Here is a 19,009-nt window from a genome sequence, read left to right on the forward strand (position 1 = left end):
TATATATATATATGTTAGTGTGTGTAGAGACACACACGCACCATGGCTTTTCTTGTAATAAAAAGGTAGACTTTAATAGAATTATTGATTAAACCTGACACACAGTCATGAGTGTCTCTGATTCAGGGACTGAATGCTGGCCAAATGGGTGCCCTAAGCAGAATTGTATTGTTGTGCCCCCTCCCCCAAATATTTTGGAAATAATAAAAAAAAACACCTACTATAGGTCTCAAAATAGAACTTTAATAAAATATAAAAGTAAATCAATAAATAAATTGTAATTAAATTGTATTATTTACAGATTACAATTGTAGCTCTACAGCAAAAAACAAACCAAAAAAAACTAAAATTACACACATTAAATAAAACATTTTAAAAGATTAAATATTATCAAAATAAACATAAATTGAATAAAAAATTAACCACAGTGGCTATTTGCACTAAGTGTAAATATATATATAGCGATAGAGGCTATTTGCACTAAGTGAAAATAGCATTTTTTTTAAGCGATAGATGCTATTTACACTAATTGCAAATAGCAGTATTTTCTTAGCGATATGCTATTTACACCAAGTGCAAATAGCTATAGATTCCATTTACACTATAATTAAAATAGCAGGATTTTCTGCTATTTTACTATTATTTCTACTATATTTTTTTTTTGAGCAACTGGGATAGTGCGCCCCCTGGGAGTTGGTGCTCTATGCACTCTGCGTAGGTACTGCTCTGATTGATTGATTGACTGACTGACTGCTGCATTTTGGTTGCATATGACTTCAGTTTCAGAAAGAAAAAAAAACATTAATATTAATAACAATTACAAAAAAACTCCTTCCCTGCTCATGTTTTTTTATCTTTTCTTTTTTTTTAAGAAATAATAGTAAAAGATTATGCCAAGGTTTACTTTCAAGACAACACTTTTTACTTAATTATAATATAGGGACAGTTGTATCAAACAACTTGATTTTATGTTGACTAAAAATATTTAAATTCAGTTTAATTTAGAAATTAAAAACATGCTCAACATAGAATGGGTCTATGGTTCACTATACAGATGAGTTGCATTTTTCATGTATTTCTTAAAAATCATTAATAGATCAAAATGAGCATCATGTCATTGACCCCTATACACATACAGTTCTTATTTATCTAATCACCTAATATTTTTTTAATAAATTAAGCAAAATTGCAACTGAACTTGATAGATAAAAATGATCACCATGTAATTTCCTTTTCTGAAAAAGAGTAGCAATGACATTTGAATATTTTTTTATGTGGGAAGAAAAGAAGGAAAGGAAAGGAACACAAAGTTTGTGCTTACTTGAAAACATTACATGCTCAGTTAGTACATTATGTGTCCAATTACTATTAATATTGCTGATGCTGTTATGGTCACCATAGCATTAAGGTATGTGTAATGCAATCTTTTGGTGTGCCAAATAAAATTAAGCAGGATCCCCTGGCACATGCAAATAAGGTTTCAGGCAGTGAAATTACCATCAAGAGGAGAATTAATTGCAGACTTCAGCAAAAAAAAACATCCTGCATATTAACTAAAATGGAATTGCAACTTGCAAATAAATCACAAAATACATGATTAACATCAGTACTAAGAACCATTAACTGCAATCTCAGTTAAAATGTACATTTTTCATTGAGTTTCTTGTCATATCTGCACATCAATGCAATAAGAGAAAACATTAACATTAAACAATTAAACACTTAACCTTTAATGTAGATGACATTCCAGACATTAATGAAAGGCTGTCTCTTAGTGAACATCTCTTAGTGAACATGTTCCAAATGGCTTTAGGTTTATATTTATTTCTTCACAAACAATTAATTTCCTGAGTAAGCCTTAATGCAGATGAGGGTGCAATTGACTGTAAGGACAGCATGTTTGATTCATTGTGAAACATAACAGAATTAATGCCTTACGATATCAATAATTCTTTGCAGTAATGTTGTACTCAGACAACAAGGATTCTGGAGGTGCACGGATCAATAACAGCTGTGGTTAATGGGCCTCCAGGAGAGAGTGTGCAAGTACAAGCGCATTCCCACGTGTAGGTTATCAGCAGTAGCATCACTTTGGCTCTGCTTTGTAATCCAATAGAAAATTCTCTCCGTCCATTTCAACGTATGACACCTCGTAAAGCTCATTTTCAAAGCACTGCTCACTTTCACATTTGCCCTCACTGCCTCACCCCTCCACCCCAACAGCTTCCCTGTCAAACTAGCCAGCGACAGCTCAACAGCCCAAAATAGTAGCACTCCTGATCTAACAGCATGTTGCACACACTGCTGCATCGCCACAGTAGTTCTTTTTGTGTCTAAGCCATACAGAGTGGTCAACCCTGTTTGTGACTAGCCTCAATTTTCCCCACTCATTTGTTATAACACATTCAATCAAAGTCATTTCTTTGGAAGGAGGGAGGGGGGAGCTTTTTGAAATCATTTTTCCACTAAGTCGACTGTGATTTCACCAAGTAGTGTGTTCCAGGATCAACATCCTTGTCAGACCAAGGGCTGACAATGCCAGTGTCATTTGCAACTTAGCAGACGTGATTGAAAAAGCTACACAAATCCGTCAGTAATGAGTGCGGCTGGTGTAAACAGTGGTAAAAGCGAGCACTGCTTGCTTTGTATATCCACAATTCTAGCTCTTCCAGTTTCCCTGTTTGAATGCCGAGCATAGACTACTGCCACCGGCTGGTATGGGAGAGTTATGTTCTCTTACGCAAGCGCAGAGCATACACTTTAGTTGGCAGTTGGCCGTTGGCTGTAGTCTGTCCGGTGTGTTCACATGCAACTTTTTTTTCCACGAGGTGACGCCACAGTCAGCTTTACCATTCTTTACCACTGGTTTGGTGTGTCCCTACTCTAAGACTTCAAGCCCCAATTTACTTCAAGCGAAATCGAAGAACGAACTGGTGTGAAGTCATTCCGAACAGAATCAAGCTAAAAGTTCATTTGGAGGTTGTTTTTTATTTTTTCTCGAAACAGCTGTTTGAAAGAAGTCATTTTAACTTTATCTATTTACATTTTTAATGTTGCTAGTGTGCAGGAATTACACACTGAACAAATTCAATTTATATCCTGTGTTTCAATTATCATTTTAGTATCTATGAGGGTTAGGGTTTATGGTTAAGCCTTCAATTTTATCAACCTTTCATTTCACTCTAATTTTAATTGTACTTTATCCCTGCTGACAAAAACAGCTAAAACCACCCTATACTGCTTGGCTGGTCTTAGCTGATTTAAGCTAGACATAGCTGGTTTAAACTGGTCAAACTGGTATTTTATCTGGTTGGTCAGCTTGTCTCCCAGCTTGACCAGCTAAGACCAAACTGACCAGTTAAAGAAGTGGTCCTAACCTCTCTAAAACCAGCCTGCTGCATCAGTTATGACCAGGCTGGAAGACAAGCCAAAACCAGCCAACCAAGCTGGTTTTAAGCTGGTTTAGCTGATGTTAAGGAACAACAATTGGAATCCTTAGCAAAAGATGTTGACCCAGGAACATGTCATACTTTGCAACATCACATTTATGCTGTGATTGCCGCAACAGAGTCTGGGGTTTTGACTGTAAGTGGGCTAGCTGAGGTCTATTTTGGCCTACCCATTGTTCTCAATGTGTAAAGATCGATGACAAGTGCCACTTTCCAGCTTCTTCATTAAACTCTCCTGACACTAACTTCTTTTCCCCAGGCATTATCTCAACCCCTGCTGCTCGAGATCCCAGAGCAGCACAAGGATAACAGAGTGTTTCCACACTACGGCTTATGCCTGCAGCACCGGCAGCAGCAGCTTTATCACATCCTCCCTCTTCTCATGATGGCTGATTTGAGGAGAGTTTTCACACATACACCAGCAATATGGCTCTCAGCTACTTCTATATTACAGTGAGTGATCATTACAAGAGAACTTATGCTGCGTTCCATTCAACTCAGAATGTTCTGAATTCCTACTTTGAAAAATGCAATAGAATGGCATTTTAAGTCAAACTTAAAATGTAAAATGGTGAGTTAAGGATCCTGTGCGTTTACTTCATGTCAGAATTATGGAACTACCTCAATTACGGAATTACCATTATTGCGAGATGTAGTCATAAGAAAGTACTCACATCCTCATAGAGCTCATAATCACACCTTGTAAACTCAGAATTTTCTGTTCCTTTTCTCTTTTGGGTGTGAAACCAAAGGCCGGTCTGGTGTTGCCATCTTGTGATTTAACTAATTAGTGCAAAAAACAAAGATCAAGAATTCCTATTCCAATTGTGATATCAGACAAACCTCTTGTCTGTGAACATCGCATGATGACTCAAAGTTGATCACAAATAGCTCTTCCACAAGCAGTGGAGAGGAATACTAATATATAGAAGGTGCACGGTGTCATTCACACAAATATTAAACACTATAATGGTTACGTGCATAATACTGAAATAAGTTAACCACATTAAATGTAAGATAAAACCCTAATGTACACATCTGATGAGAAAAAAAAAACTAAGAAACAGTTATTTAAAAAAACAAACAAAAAAAAACATCAAATGTGAAGTCATGCAGGGAATTCTAAGAATGCCAATTTACATTTTTTCACTGTAAATTATACAACAATATGTTATTTTTCATTTCCAAAACCCGTAAATTGAACAGTGTTTTACAGTAAAATTTCATTAAATTAAGAGGTTCATTAACCAATTAACAGCACACATATAGGTGCATCTCAATAAATTAGAATGTCGTGGAAAAGTTCATTTATTTCAGTAATTCAACTCAAATTGTGAAACTTGTGTATTAAATAAATTCAATGCACACAGACTGAAGTAGTTTAAGTCTTTGGTTCTTTTAATTGTGATGATTTTAGCTCACATTTAACAAAAACCCACTAATTCACTATCTCAACAAATTAGAATATGGTGACATGCCAATCAGCTAATCAACTCAAAACACCTGCAAAGGTTTCCTGAGCCTTCAAAATGGTCTCTCAGTTTGGTTCATTAGACTACACAATCATGGGGAAGACTGCTGATCTGACAGTTGTCCAGGGCAGGATTTGGCACCTGCCCACACTGCCAAAAGCACCAAAAGTTGGTTAAATGACCATGGTGTTGGAGTGCTTGACTGGCCAGCAAACTCACCAGACCTGAACCCCATAGAGAATCTATGAGGTATTGTCAAGAGGAAAATGAGAAACAAGAGACCAAAAAATGCAGATGAGCTGAAGGCCACTGTCAAAGAAACCTGGGCTTCCATACCACCTCAGCAGTGCCACAAACTGATCACCTCCATGCCACGCCGAATTGAGGCAGTAATTAAAGCAAAAGGAGCCCCTACCAAGTATTGAGTACATGTACAGTAAATGAACATACTTTCCAGAAGGCCAACAATTCACCAAAAATGTGTCTTTTATTGGTCTTATGAAGTATTCTAATTTGTTGAGATAGTGAATTGGTGGGTTTTTGTTAAATGTGAGCCAAAATCATCACAATTAAAAGAACCAAAGGCTTAAACTACTTCAGTCTGTGTGCACTGAATTTATTTAATGCACAAGTTTCACAATTTGAGTTGAATTACTGAAATAAATGAACATTTCCACGACATTCTAATGTATTGAGACGCACCTGTACATGAAATAATATAACTATCACTGCATCAGCAACTACACAGTTACTGCATTTAAATAAAGCAACATACAGCATAACATTAATGTTTCTTGTTCTTCTCCTGGACTGAAGCACAGACTCTACTCTTCTACACAATGGCAACCCACAAAACGCAGACAGCAGAAACCCTTTAAACCCCAACAGAACATTAAACACTCACAGATCTCTCTAGATCTCAGCATCTTCACTAATTACAATCCAGTCTGACTTTATTTCTTTCATACAAAAGCTCTTACTGAGTTTTAGACTATTGAAAACAATAACCATTATGGAGATAAGTGTTTGTCTTCGTTCGGCTAGGCACAAAAAAAGATTTTCATCGTTGAGCTCGATGTGTTGATTCTTGATGTTTGCGTGAGAGAAGAAACACACAGCTCAGAACACTTACTATATAATCATCAAAAAGACTATCTGACTGTCATAACCTCACAAGACTGCTGTAAATAATGCAAAACTGCTGTTAAAAAGTCATGGGTCAAGAGCCCAACTAAAGCAAATGCTTATCTCCACAACGGTTTCAAACTTTATTTTTTTCAGTAAAACATACATATATTTGTATGTAATTTAATTCAACAGAAAATATTGTATAAAATACAGTATTTTTTCTGTAGAAAAAAATGTGAATTACTGTAATTTATCATTAATGTCATAATACTTAAAATTAGCAGATGTGAGATTTAGAGATAATTTTCTGACTACAATTATAATAAAAGAAAACAACCTGAAAAAGATCACAGTTATTTTCCGTAAAATTAGGATTCTTTTTTACAGAGCAAAGCTGAATTTTCAGCATCATTACTCCAGTCTTCAATGTCACATGATCCTTCAGAAATAATTTTAATATGCTGATTTGCTGCTCAATAAACATTTCTGATTACCAGTGTTGGGGAGTAACTAGTTACATGTAACTAAATTACGTAATTTCATTACAAAATAAATGTAACTGTAATCTGTTACAGTTACTGAGAAAAAAAAAAGTTTTTCAGTTACTTATGAAAATGTTAATGATTACAAAGGGGGTTACATCGAGATACCAATGTTTCAGGAGTTGAGGACACAGAATAGGACACATGCTTATTCGATAACTATTATTTCCTATTTTGGTTTATGTATATGATTTTGTTGTTGTTGTTGTTTTGTTTTTTGTTTTTTAAGATTAACTTTTTTTTTCCAAGGCATTGCTAGATGCCTTTGTTTCCTGTCATAGCTATGCAAAGATTTGATTTCAAAAACAGTATCATAACTATTAAATTATATCTTATGATTTTAAATATGTATTTAACCTCAAAAAGATCTCAAAGTAAAAAGAGATGCTAAACTCAGATTTTGAAGTGGCTGTGCTTTACAATTAAATTATTATAATCTTAATAAGATTAAGCCTCCAGCCTGCTTTAAATGTTTCAAAATAGCTAACAGTTGAAAACATTAGGAATTTAGAAAAGTAATCAAATGTAATCAGTTACATTACTTTAATAAAGTAATTGAAATAGTTACACTACTTACTACATTTTAAATAGGGTAATTTGTAATCTGTAATCTATTACATTTCTAAAGCAACCTTCCCTACACTGCTGATTATTATCAATGTTGAAAACAGTTGCACAGCTTATTTGTGTGGAAATCGTGATGCATTTGACTTCCATGATTCTTTGAATAGAAACAGAAAATTCTATTTTTAAATAATTTTAATGTAACAATGTGAAATGCTTTACTGTCTTTTATGATCAATTCAATGTATCAAATATAATTTAATGTATATAAACAAACATTTCACAAGAAATACTACATTTCTTGTCAGCAATTAAATGTTAATTTAAATTAACATATTATTTGCTGACAATTGTCAAAGACCCATTACTCAACTATTTTAAAAGCTGACATTTCTTCCCTGTGCTCGGTTATTTTACTCATTTTGCATATAGGCCTACACATGGATCCTGTCTATTTTATTCAACATAAAAAATAAATAAATAAAAATTCAGTATGTTCTCAATACATTTAACAAACCATGTTTATCCACATAAGGATTCAATAACTACATAAAATAAATAAAATTAGATGAAAATGAAAGGGCAACACAAACTTATATTAAAGTCATTTGGCCGCATCAATGTCAACAAATGACGTCATCCACGTGGATGCGAAGGGCAGTCAGATTCTGGCAGGGAGTTGAAATTCAGCACGACACTGTTCGTTCTCGAAATGGAAAGTGATCAAGACATTTAAACAGAGGCGGACAAAGTGCACAACTCCATTACTTGAGTGAAAGTACGGATACTACTGGTCAAATATTACTCCATTACAAGTAAAAGTTGTAAAGACAGATTTTTACTTAAGTACAAGTACAGAAGTACTTGCTTTTAAAAGTACTTGAGTACCAAAAGTAAATTTCCTTTTTTGTGTCAATGCACTGTTTTATTATTGTTGTATATAATACTTTCAATACCTTTGATGCAACTTACAATACATTGCACCTGCTGAATACATTGACTAGCTTGTAGTATCTTTGGAATAAAGAGCTTTTAGAATTTTAAAAACCTATGCATGGGGAAAAAACAAAGCAAAACAAAAAAATTATTATTTAACACCCCTATTTAAATACACTTATGTTTGTGAGTTTGTTAAATACACTGGTGTCTAAGGAAAGCGGCAATAATAATAATTTCAATTAAATCTGACAACGTGTTTTATTCATATACTGTAGGTACACATTGTGTAGGTAACTATACATTTTACTCTATTCTTCTCCTAGTTTAACGGTGACTTACTTTTATGTAGTTCGGGAGAAATGGGTGAATTTATGTGATGTTAAACCAAAGATCCAAATATGAAAATATGAAAAAAATGGAATCATTTTTATTTTCCTTCAGGAAGCGAATTATCTGTTGTCTGTAGGAAAGCATTTTTGTCGTGTTCTTTTCTACTTTTAAGAGCAGATTCACTCCTCTCAAGCAGACACGATGAGCTACAGAAAATGCATCGATCTGTGTGACAGGTTCATCGCAGGAGGAGACACTCATGACAGGTGTGTGCAAGTTTTGGGCCTCCAGCATGCTCAAGCAGTGTTTAACGGCCTATCTGACTATCGGCATTGTGATAGCCTGTGTTTAAAAGTTTGTGCTTGAGGCTTGCCTCCTTTCTGAGGAAAGGAGAACTCGCGTCTAACCCCCGCCTTTCCATTTCTGTGGTTGCCAAGGCGCCGCAGGAGATGGATGCTTGGGGTGACGTTTATGAGCCGGAGCACATGGAGAGTGAAACAACAGAATTTTCCCCCTTTATCTCACTCTCTCCAGGCTGTGTTCACGCGTTAGAAGAATGCTACGCATTAGAAGAACTCTACGCGGACCTGGTTGTCTTTATTAATGATGATTTACGGCCTACCCCGGAAGCTCGTAATTCGATTTCTTTCGGTTGTAAACCATATCATGACGAAGTGCTGTCTACAGTGACCTCTGACTCTGAGGACCTAATGGGTGATTTGTGCAGTTCCCTCCTTCCAAGTGGACAGGAGAAATGCAATTCCCCATCTTATAGTGAGTTGTTAGACATGGTTACACCAAATTCAGCTCCGACTCGGAAGTCACACCCCTTACTGCCATCCAAGCCATGCAGGATTACTTCTGATTTTGTCTGGAAATCGTACATGGTAGCTGGACAGGTGGTGACTACTCTTCATTCTATGGCTGTACTCCAAGCTTATCAAGCAGATGTGCTTAAGGAGCTGGATGAGGGGGAAGGCCTGACTCCAGAGGCTGTTAAGGAGCTCAGGTGGGCTACCAACTTGGCGCTTCCATGACAGGAATGGTGACAGTTGAGTGCCATCTTTGGCTTACTCTAACTGACATCAAAGAAAAGGACAAAACTTTCCTTTTGGATGCCCCCATGTCTAAGGATGACCTGACTGGAGAATCGGTTACTGCTGTTGTGGATAAATTTCGGGCAGCGAAGCAGCAGTCTGCTGTTTTTCACCAGCTCATCTCACGCAGATCTAGGGAGGTCGAGTGGCAACCACCTGCAGTTCGTTCATGCTCATCTTCTCTACAGTGCCCTCGAGAGGTTCAGCGGAGTGAAACATTGCCTATGGTACCCCCTCTGGTTCGCTCGCGGCAATGCAGACAGATAGGCCTGAGCTCAACAGCCAAGGGCTCTCGTCCTCAGGCCCCTAGTAGCAGTTCCTGATTCCTTCGCTCATCCTCGGAGGTCAGGCTTCCTTCTGAGAGTTTGAACGAACCACACAAGTGGGTTCAGCGAGTTCCAAACATAGAACGTTTAAGGCCCCTGCTAGATTATTGGGCCACATGGCAACGCCTGCCCGAGATCTCACAGTGGGTACTATGTACCATTCGACACGGCTACACCATCCAATTATGAAAAGGGCCGCCTCCTTTCAGTGGGATTCTTCCCACGACAGTGCTTCCTTGGGAGGTATCAGCTTTGAATCAGGAGATTTTGTCACGTCTAGATAAAGGGGCTATAGAAGAAATAACCCCCACTCAGAGTCAGGCTTCTACAGCCGTTATTTTGTTGTGCCCAAGAAGGATGGGGGTTTACGTCCAATTTTGGACTTGCGTCACCTAAATCTTGCACTCAGAGTGAGCAAATTCAAGATGCTGACTTTAAAATCCATTTTATCTCATATTCGTACCGTAGATTGGTTTGTGACTATCGATCTAAAGGATGTGTATTTTCACATCCAGATCATCAAGAGACACAGGAAGTTCTTCAGGTTCGCTTTCAAAGGTAAAGCTTACCAATACCGTGTTCTTCCATTCTGACTGGTTCTGGCTCATAGAAGATTCACAAAGTGTATGGACGCGGCTCCAGGGTGTCCGGATTTTGAACTACCTGGGCGATTGGCTGATATTAGCTCAATCACAGGATCTGGCGATAGCGCATCGAGACTTGGTGCTCGATCATTTGAAGAGCCTAGGATTGCGCGCAAACCTGCAATAGAGTGTTCTGCTAGTATGTCAGTAAACTACTTTTCTGGGTGTGGACTTGAATTCTCGCACGATGTGGACACAACTTTCTCCCGCTTGTGTTCAGTCACTGTGAACCTGTCTGAGTCAGTTCAGAACAGGGTGTCTAGTACATGTAGGTTTATGCCGCAGACTGATGGGCCTTATGGCAGCAGTGTCCCCTGTGGTTCAGTTGGGCCTGCTCCACATGAGGCCATTCCAGTGGTGGATCAAAAGCCAAAACATTTCACCTCACTGCCACCCGTTCTGCACAGTTATGATGACGCGCAGAAGCTTTTGCTTGGATGTCCGTGGATGAGGCTCAATTTCCTGAATCGCCAAAGCGGACTACGTTCTCGCCCCCGTGCAGGTTGGCGAGACATGTCCTTCTTTGGGCACAGACCAATTTTCTGTATGTCAGAGCAGTCCATGTCCCAGGTCATCTGAATCTAGGTGTGGACGTACTCTCGAGGCAGGGCTTGAAAGCCGGAGAATGGAGGTTACACCCTCAGGTGGTGAGTGGTGAGGTGAGGTCCAGCGGAAGTAGACTTGTTTGCTTCGAGCATGACTACGCATTGCCCACTCTAGTTCTCCCTGTCCCAAGCAAGTCCATGGTTGACACCCTCTCATTAGCATGTTGTGCAGAGGAACAATAAATGTGGAACTACATTCAGAAATAAATGAGTGATTAAAAGAAAACAGTTAGGATGAGTTTAGCATTTCCTTAAACATTTTCCATTTGGTCACCAATTTATTTGATTTATTTGACTACTTTCATCACGCATTTAATTATTTATATATGTATTTAAACAAGATTACGTGTATTTATACACACATTTATTTGCATATTTATTTATTTATACACACATTTATTTATTTATTTGTGTATTTATTTGTTTTTAATTTCTGCAGGTTTGGTCCTCCATACCTAAACAGCTGTATTCTAATTCTTTAAACACCTAAATGTACACTAAGAGCTAATCTTACCTACCATAGTTAAACTATCTATGTAATATTACTCCTCTCTGTCATTAGTGATAACTAACCCTTAAACATATGGCCGAATTTGAAAAAGAAAAAAAATCACTTACCTGAGACGATGAGTGAGCGCTTGGCTGCTGGGTTTGGATGCTCTGGCCAAGAAATCTCTAGGACCAAACTTTATGCCTTCCCGCAGATCCGTTTGCTCTCAGCGGTGGAACATCTGTTGTTGGTGGCCCCATTCTGGCCCACTCAGATGTGGTTCTCGGACTTGGTCAGTCTGATGGCCGGCCCACCTTGGGAGGTTCCCCTCAGACACGTCCTGCTGATTTAGGCTCAGGGTATAATTTGGCATCCCCATCCAGATTTATGGAGATTATAGGTGTGGCCCCTGAGCAGAGTGTGTTAATGTGCTCTGGTCTCTTGGTGGAGATTATCGACAGTATTCCACTCTTAAGGTTTATGTAGCAGCCATACCTGCTGAACATGTGCCCTTGGGAGGGGTTTCTGTAGGACATCACCCTCTGGTTTCCTGTTTCATGAAGGGGTCGAGATGGCTTAGGCCTTTCCGCCTTGCAATAATTATTTCATGGGATTTATCTATCATCTTGGAAGGTCTGGCAGGCCATCCATTTGAGCCATTGGAGTCTGTGTCAGAGATGTATTTGACCCTTAAGATGGTCCTTTTGGTGGCTCTGTCCTCTCTTAAGAGAATCGGGGATCTGCAGGCTCTTTTTATCAGCCCTTCTTGTATGGATTTTTTCCCAGGGCTACTTACTTACTGCGACCTAGGCCTGAGTACATTCCTAAGGTTGCTTCAACTCCGTTTCGCTTCCAGCAAGTGGTCTTGGAGGCTTTTTCCCCGACTGATGTGGGGTCTGATGGTGATGTGCGTCTTCTTAGTCTTTGCCCAGTAAAGGAATTAAGAATCTATGTCGACCGCACAGTCCAGTGCCGTAGATCTGACCAGTTGTTTGCATGTTTTGGTGGTAAAAACAAGTGAGCTGCCATTACCAAACAAAGAATATCTCATTGGGTAGTTGAGGCTATTTCTGTGGTCTATGAAGTGCGTGGATTGACTTTGCCTCTGGGTGTGCACGCTCACTCAACGAGAAGAGTGGCTTCTTCTCAGGCTCTTTTTAAGGGCTCTTCATTGGAAGATATGTGTGCTGCTGCAGGATGGTCCTCTCCAAGCACCTCTATCAAGTTATACAGTCTGGACGTGAGGATGACTCCTGGCTCCCGGGTTTTATCCACTTGAACAGACACTTTCCTTGGTCCTCCAGCTATCCTCAGATATGGGAATGCATTATGGTATATCGTTCCCATAGCGACTGCTTCACAGTGCAGAAGTGAACCTATGAAAGGGAACGTCTAAGTTACATATGTAACCTTGGTTCCCTGAATAGGGAATGAGACGCTGTGATGTTGGCCGTTCCCATACCTTTGATAAGTGCTTCCTTTGTACTTGGAAATCTGATGAAATCATGCTTGAGACGGTGCTAGGCACTACTGGCCAATAAAATGGTGTGATGTTATAAGGGCTTCAGACATTCGTCACACCGAAGGGGATCCCATAGCTACCGCTTCGCAGCGTCTCATTCCCTTATTCAGGTAACCAATGTTACATACGTAACCGAGATGTTTCTCCTCCATCATTGCAGTCTCCGGACGTTACAAGAAACTGTAAATTGTCACCACAATGGAAGGCGAGCCTTTCCATTAATTCGACTGGACAAGGGTACTTTTATGCTCAGAGTTTTTTTTCAGGCGCTCCGAGCGGCTGGAAAGTAACAATAAATTAAATTTGCTACCTATTAGATTGTGTTTTATTAACGTCTACACCTGCCCCAACCCTAAGCCTACCCCTTACAATAATGCAAATACAGTAATTATTGTTGTTCAGCGTGACAATAATTACACTACAATTTGTTCACTTTGTAATACTGATGAAGAATCTGTTCTACATTTGTTTTATCATTGCCCATTCACCAAGTCTTTTTGGTCAGAAGTTACAATGTAAATTTTTTTCCTGCTGCGTATTTTTTGACAATATTCACTCATGACAGTGCAATAGGGTATTCTCAGTCAATATACTGCAGTATTTCCTTTCTCAATCAGTAGAAAATATGGTTAACACCCGGTCATGCATGAAAAAAAAAATACCGTCATGTACCGTGAAACCGGTATAATTTTGAAAAATACAGTGATATAAATTTTTGGTCATACCGCCCAGCACTACTAGAGAGCCATTAAAATCCTGAGGACAGACAGTATTAGGGTTGCATTTAAGTACAGCTCTTACAAACTTAGTTCGTATCAGGTTATGTTCTATTTTTAATGTCAAACTTTCATCTTTATTTGGCTTATATATACTGTACATGTTCCAGCAGGTCAGTTTTGTCGGGCAGTAATAGCGTCATGCTGTCAGGCTACTTTTTCCAATCCTTACTGTTGTGATGGAGTCAATCAATGGCTTGTTTCTTTTTATACACATTCCTGGTGTGACAATCAATTTATTGCTCGATCTGATTCCACTTCAATTACGTAACTGTTCTGGCTTGCAATAGGTGATTAATTATCAATTGCCACAATCAATAAACTGAACAAAGAAGCTCAGGAAGGGGTAAGAGGAGTTAATGGCTTTCTCTCTCCTACAGGACCATTCTTTCCTTTCCATGTCATTGCATATGCAAATACACAAAAAATGTCATACTTCAGATATACAGTAGACACCGTTAATTTTTACAAATAAGATGTAATTTTACTATATGTATGTGTCCGGTTGAAGCTCACTTGATACTTGAAACATGAAAATCACTGAACCTGGTCACAAAGCATTCAGAGATACAGTTCATGGCCTTGGTTTCACATTACAAATGCCACAGAATATCATCTGCAAATCGCATTGAAGCACTGCCATCTGTTGGTTGAAGTTTGAAAATACCTCTTATTCAAAGGAATAGATCACTCAAAAATGGTGTACCAAAAGTTTTCAAAGGGTTAGTTCACCCAAAATAAAAATTGTGTCATTAATTACTCACCCTCATGTCTTTCCAAACCCGTAAGACCTTTGTCCATCTTCAGAACACAAATTAAGATATTTTTTATGAAATAAAATGCAACGCAATTGAAACATTTTATGGTCTAGAAACATAGTAAGGACATCAGAGAAATAGTCCATGTGACATGAGGGTAATTAATGACAAAATTTAAATTTTGGGGCAAACTATCCCTTTAAGCTCTTTGCTATACAAAAGTACACTACCAATCAAAAGTTTGGAGTCAGTACAACTTTAGTTTTTTTAAAGAATATTCCTGTGTTCACCAAAGCTGCATTTATTTGATCAAAATACATTAAAACAACAATATTGTGAAATATTTTAAAAACAATTTTAAATGACTATTTCTGTTTTTAATGTCTTATGATGCAAAGCTGATTTTTTTCAGCATCAATACTCCAGTCTTCAGTTCAGAAATCATTCTAATATGATGATTTGCTGCTCAAGAAATTTATTATCACAGCTGAAAATGTTTGTGCTAACTAACGATGGTTCCTAACAAAGCATGAAAACCATATAGTGTTTTTTTTTCTTTTTCTTTCTTTCTTTTCGGGATTATTTAATGAACAGCAGAATAGAAACTATAGAATTAATTTGAAACAGAAATCTTTTGTAACATTAGAAATGTATTTTCTGTCACTTTTGATCAGTTCAATGCATCTTTGTGAAAAAATATCAATCAACTACTTTCATCAATTTCAACTATTTCAACTATCTGTCAACCTTCAAAAAGCACCATAAAATCAATATATGCAAGTCTCATGAATTCACACTAAAGCTTTGTGTCATTATTCACTGCAAAACTCCACCACAGCTCTTAAATGAAATGTGGCACCTATGAAGCAAGTGACATCAAATATGATGTGGAATAACACACAAGTATGGACAGGGCCGGCGCGAGCTCAACTGCCGCCCTAGGCAAAACCCTACCGTGACCCCACTTCACATTCACAATTAAACACGATCTTTAAGGGTGTTTTCACACCTAGTTCGTTTAACCGTTTCAAACGCTCTCAGAGCGGTTCAGCGTGTATATGTGAACAAACCATGTGATCTCAGACCCCCCTAAAGGGACCCAAAAGCGGAGGTGGTCTGAGTACAGTTCGTTTGTGGTTCGATATCTTCGTGATATGCGAAAGCAATGAGATCCCGGTCCGCTTTGCGTTTCGTTTCAACATGTGTACCTGAAGGCATGCCATACCTGCAGCCATGTTACGTCACTGCTGTAACAACAGAAGAAAACTTTTCACCATGGCAGGTCGTGGGGTTGTGTGGTCCCAGGAGGAGAGTTGTGCACTTATTGAAATTTGGAAAGATGATTACATTAAGCGCCAACTCTCCTCAACCCATAAAAACATAAAACTGTTTCTTTTGTTTGCCCAAAAAATGAAGGAAAGGGGATATAACAGAACCGCGCTACAATGCCACGTTAAAGTGAAAAAACTTTGTATGCCACATCCATGTGACGACAACATGTGAAGACGCCATCTTGAATACCCAAAATCCACTGCTGCACAGAAAGCTGGGGTCTGAGTTCTTATAAAGTTGTGGTGTGAACAAGAAAGGGTCTGAGATCTCTTCATTGCTGAAGAGGACCAAAAAAAGAACTGGGTTCTCTTTTGAGTCCACTAGATTGTGAACACCAAAAGGACTGAGGTCCCTTTCAGTTGGTTCCCTTTCTGGTTCACTTTAAGTGAACTGGGTTTGGTTCTTTTAAAACGAACTATATGTGAAAACACCCTATGATGCATGTGAAAGACTAGAGATTTTGTTTATTGGTACAACTGTTAAAATAAAGCAGACACGGGTGTGCTTTCTGATTTTTATTTTTATTTTTTCTTACCGCAACGTAAAAAAATTAATAAATTACTAAAGAATTACCACTAGTATAGCTGCAAAAGCAAATTAAGTGTATGTACATGCCTGAAGTGGCCATGGGAAGATTTGGGAGAATTCCCGGTAAGCAGCTCGACAAATGTAGTTCAGGACACGGAAAGCACAAGTCTCTGTAGTTTCACTAAGAGACATATAAGTCTTTTCAAGCCGTGCTCTTACAGCCGAAATCCCTATTCGTTGTCAGGGTGTAATTTGAACAAGCTGGGTCCAGATCCCGCACCTCCCAATTCCGATAACCTCATATGGCGGATCCTCCTCCTCACGCACCAATGAAAGATGTTCGTGTCAGGGTTATTATAGTTTTGCATTTTTACATTTGTTTTTATTTTAATATCGTTTTCAATTTTCATTAAGAATTTGGTTAATTTTAGTTTAGTTTTTATTTTGTGAACAGATTTATAGCCTATTTAGTTTTTATAGTTTAGTTTCAGTTTTCATTTTAGTTTTAGTAATTAAAGGTGAGCAGAATTAACAGAACACTTCCAGAGCGCAGACCAAAGACATTTTAATTTAAAGGTCCCCTGAAATGCTTAGAAACACGCAGCGTTGCTCTGTGTTGACGTCATTTGAACTGAAACAGGAAGACAGGGCGGGACATATCAAGCAGCCCCGCCCCTTTTTAGAATAGCCAATAGCGTTTGTTTATATCACAGCTTGGGCTAGAGCCGTTCAGAGCCGTTGAGCTCCGTAAAGCCACATTTGACAGCCACAATCTCATCCATATTGCTATAAAATATAGCATTCTGTGTAGAACTCAAATAGCTCTGATACATTTAGTGGTCTGCGCTGACTCGCGCATGTGATCCGCGCTGTGCTAATGTGTCTCTGGACCGGAGCAGAGTGTGTGTGCGGTGCGGTGGTTAGCGGGACACAGCGCCTAACCAGACTTCTTTCTTTCCTCAATGGAAAGCATATTTACACTGTTTTAATTGTTCCCTGTCCCCTATTTAGTGCACTAAGTGCCATTCACTGTACAGAAAATACTAATTCTGTGGACAAGTGACCGATTTCAGCCGCGGCTTCAGCGTCTATTTTATAGTGTAGGGGGCGGGGCTTCGGATTCTAGAGAGCATTTGATTGGATGAGAAACTGAAGTACGATGTGACGTCAAAAAAATCGTTGAGCCGTTTTAGTGGAAGTGAAGCAAACTTTGAATGCTTATATCTTTTAAATGCAAATGTTGTCACTGTTTTGGAGCACACTGCCTTATAGATAACCTTAAGACTAACATATTGATACTAACACCCAAAAAACTTTTATTTTGATTTCATGGGGACTTTAAGCTTATTGATGCAAACCTCTAGCTACACAAAATTAAAGCATGCTTAGATTGATTAGAAAACGATTATTTATTTTTGATTATTATTTTTAGTTAGGTGTGCAATAGCTGCTGTTGGTTTCGTTTCGTTTTAGTTTTTCATTTATTTTGACTTTTTTATCTTTCTTTCTTTCTTTCTCTAAATGCCTTTTAGATAAATACAGTTCTTAATACAACATATTTTACCGTTTAAACATGTATACAACATTTTTTACATTTAAACTCGTTTAACAAGCATTTTAGAAGTAAAAATTAAACATTTAATCGTTGCAAAAAGACTGATGCTCTTGTTTAGGTGACTTGGTTTGCTTTGCATAAAATAAAATGATTTACAGCAAAGAAACTGTTTTATAGATGAAATAAAACATACACAAATCTATATTTGACCAAAGAAATGCAAGTCGGTGGCACTTAGAACTACTCTCAAAAGAATGCAAAATATCTGCACTCATTACAAGCACTGGGTTGTTGCGACTCTCCTGTCCCAGGAGCTGGGTTACACAAAAACTATCCAAACACAAAAAAAATGTTGCAATAAAATAGTATATGTGCATACTAAAAAAGCAACTGATGCAAGCTGGTAATCACTTAAGTGGGTCCACTAAATGATTGCGCTAAAGCTCCATTACCTCTTCATCCTCTGATCACATGCCGGATCCTTCACCCCGCTTTATTTTCCGGGACCTCGCAATTTACAAATTAAACACTGTTTGTAGCGTTTTAAATGATAAAGGATAAATATCTAGGATACCTGGCTAAAAAAACAAAACCAAAACCGTGTTTTTTTTTTGGTTTTGTTTTTTTATGTATGTGGATGTAGGCCTATGTGTATGTAGCCTACGTGTTTGGATGTAGGCTTCGTGGATGTACATGAGCCTATCTAATAGATTACCCCAGGGGTGCCCAACCCTGTTCCTGGAGATCTACCTTCCAGCAAAGTTCAGCTAAAACCCTGATCAAACACAACTGAACCAACATATTAGGATCTGTGTTTTGCATGTGATATTGACGCCGCTCAGGTGGGGCACAGCGCAGGAGCGGCATTACTATGAAGCTAAGTTAATTTAGAGTTAGAATAACTAAGGGGCGATAACTTGTTGATATGAGTGCAATAATTCCAAAGAATGCC

General features: G+C 38.2%; 1 long non-coding RNA gene across 1 annotated transcript in view; it reads right to left on the reverse strand.

Moving 5' to 3' along the window:
• LOC107567380 (uncharacterized) overlaps positions 1-19,009 on the reverse strand; it is a 19,857-nt gene extending 848 nt beyond the window's left edge. The window contains exons 1-2 of the long non-coding RNA XR_001606635.1: positions 18,891-19,009; positions 15,268-15,273 (exon numbers count right to left, since the gene is read on the reverse strand). This is a non-coding gene — a long non-coding RNA (uncharacterized lncRNA). The remainder of the gene's footprint in view (positions 1-15,267; positions 15,274-18,890) is intronic.

The sequence above is a fragment of the Sinocyclocheilus grahami genome, unplaced genomic scaffold, assembly GCF_001515645.1.
Source record: "Sinocyclocheilus grahami isolate Dianchi unplaced genomic scaffold, SAMN03320097.WGS_v1.1 scaffold1152.1, whole genome shotgun sequence".
NCBI classification, from domain to species: domain Eukaryota; kingdom Metazoa; phylum Chordata; class Actinopteri; order Cypriniformes; family Cyprinidae; genus Sinocyclocheilus; species Sinocyclocheilus grahami.